A 2693-nucleotide genomic window follows, 5' to 3' on the forward strand; every position below is an offset into this window, starting at 1 on the left:
TCCTGCATATCTCCTACTGGGGATGTGCCCACCCTCAAGGTACATACCATTGGCCGGAATTGAACCTGGGACCTTTCAGTCTGCAGGCCGATGCTCTACCCACTGAGCCAAACCGGTTAGGGCTCTCATTATTTCTTCAAACAGTTTTTTTTTATTCCTTGCTCAGCTTCCTCTCCTTCTGGATCCCCTATTATGTGCATGTTGTTTCATTTCATGTTATCCCAGAGTGGTCTTAGACTCTCCTCCTGCTTCTTAATTTTTCTCCAGTTGTTGCATTGCTTGGGTGGGTTTTTTTCTACCTTGTCTTCTATCTTGCTGATTTGGTCCTCAGCTTCTTCTAGTCTCCCATTAAAAACTTCCATTGTGTTCTTTGTTGTATCTATGTCATTCCTCATTTCCCCTCGATTCTTACACATGTTGGTGAATTTCTCATCAGGACGTTTCAGCATCCTTATAACCATTACTTTGAACTATTTCTCTGACAAACTGCTTGCATCCATTTCATTTAGTTCCTTTTCCGGTGATTCCTCCTTGACTTTCATTTGGGGGTTGTTTCTTTGGCTCCATATTTTTTCTGTTCTCTTGTAATTAATTCTATGCATTAATCAAACTGCTATGCCACCCAGACTTTTTGATGTACTAGATGTTTTGTAGTACCCAGTGAGGCAGTCTTTCAGGTCATCAGGGCTGGGTATTCGAGGGAGGCATCCTACTTGAAACATTTGGGTTATTCTCATGCAAGTAGGTCTTGAATGTTATTGTCCATTTAATAAATGGAGTCTCCTCTGAGGGTGTCTTATTATGTGGCTTGCTCATTACAGTGTTGTGCTAATGGATGTGGAGGCACTGAGCCAAATGCACAAAACACAACAGGATAAGACACAACACAGAAGGAACAGAACACGAATGTACTCAAGACACCTATAACCCTGACAAAAGTGACCACTATAGAAAAGATAATAAGCAAAGAGAAAAGACAGCAAGAATGATAGGAAGGATTAAAGAAAGAAAGAAAGAAAGAAAGATAAAATACCGGGGAAGAAAACACAACAAAACAAACAAACCAAAAGGCATAAACAAGAAACACCCAGAAAAAAATAGGGGTGGCAGAATCTGTAGATGCTTAGCTTAAATAAAGAAAATAAGATTAAGGAGTTGGATAAATAGGTGAAGGACCACAGGTTGGAACAGAGGATGGAGAAAAGAAATGAGAAGGTAAGAAGAAAATTTAAAAAAAAATGAAATAAATTATTTTGCAAAGGAGATTAGAGGCGACATCAGGAGGCCCTAAATTTAAGTGAAACAAATTAAAAAATTAGAAGAAACGAGCAAGACAAGAGAGAAAAAATAAAAAGCATAGTAAAGAAAAAGAAAAGAGAAGGGGAATTGGAGTAGGATCAGGGAAGAGGAAATTAGATATGTGAATAAACTAACAGAGACTAAAATAATAACACATCAATAAAGCAGGTAAAGTAGATCCATTTTTAAAAAAAGAAAAAAGAAAGGAAATAGAAAAACTAAAATGCGAGCAAGACAAGAGAGAAAAATTAAAAAGCATAGTAAAGAAAAAGAAAAGAGAAGGGGAATTGGAGTAGGATCAGGGAAGAGGAAATTAGATATGTGAATAAACTAACAGAGACTAAAATAATAACACATCAATAAAGCAGGTAAAGTAGATCCATTTTTAAAAAAAGAAAAAAGAAAGGAAATAGAAAAACTAAAATGGCTAAAAGACATGAAAAACAGGAATAAGAGAAGTGAGAAAGAAAAAGGTTCCAAAAAATAAGATGAAAGTAAAAACAATAATAAACATTTTAAAATAATAAAAATAAAAAAGCGAAGTGTCATTCACTTCAGCTGAGTTGTAATGCCTCATGGCTGGTGGTGTAGGACCCCACTCTTCTGTCAGCTAATTCTGGGATTCCTGTTAGGTACTGAGGTGCTGGACACTGTCAGTCATTGCCTTTTGGTTTTGAACTCCCTGCTTGAAGCTCCAAGTGATCCACAGGTTCTCTGCTTGTGTCCGTCTCCAAAGGTTTTGGATTGAAACAAGCAGGGTCAATCTGCCCTCTTTTCCTGTCTTCTGGCTGTCAGTCTTAAATCATTCAAGCATCCATTTGTGGCAGGGCTTTATGTGGGAATGGGGCTGTTTCTCTTTCAGGCAATAAGATCAGTGTCTTTTCCTTGACCCAGAGTTGCTCCTCCATGTGTGTCCCAAAATATTACTCTGGTCTTGGTTGATCATAAGTCCTTATATGGAGACCAATCGGGTTAGCTGGCAACTTGGAGTTTTTATCAGTCTGATTCCCCGAATAGCAGGGTGGACCAGCCCCACTCCCAATCCAGTCACTGAGGGCTCTTTGGGACTATTCAAACCCATAAGCTTGGTCTCTGCCTTTGTTTCCTCTGTAAAGCTCAAAATGCAGTATGGCATGCAGTATCTCCTGCCCTGAACCTACTAGGAGGGGCTAGCTCTCCTGAGGATAAATGGCTGCTTAGGTTTGGAAGCTAAGAAAGTCACACTTCTAGCGATATATCACAAGAAATCAGAAACACCAAGATATATGCACCCCTATGTTCATAGCAGCACAATCGTAGTTATAATAGCTATGATTTGGAAACAGCCTAAATGCCCATCAGCACATGAATGGATAAAAAAAAAAAAAAAAACCACCTGGGTACATCTACACACC

This window comes from Myotis davidii, unplaced genomic scaffold (genome assembly GCF_000327345.1).
Source record: "Myotis davidii unplaced genomic scaffold, ASM32734v1 scaffold1582, whole genome shotgun sequence".
NCBI lineage: Eukaryota > Metazoa > Chordata > Mammalia > Chiroptera > Vespertilionidae > Myotis > Myotis davidii.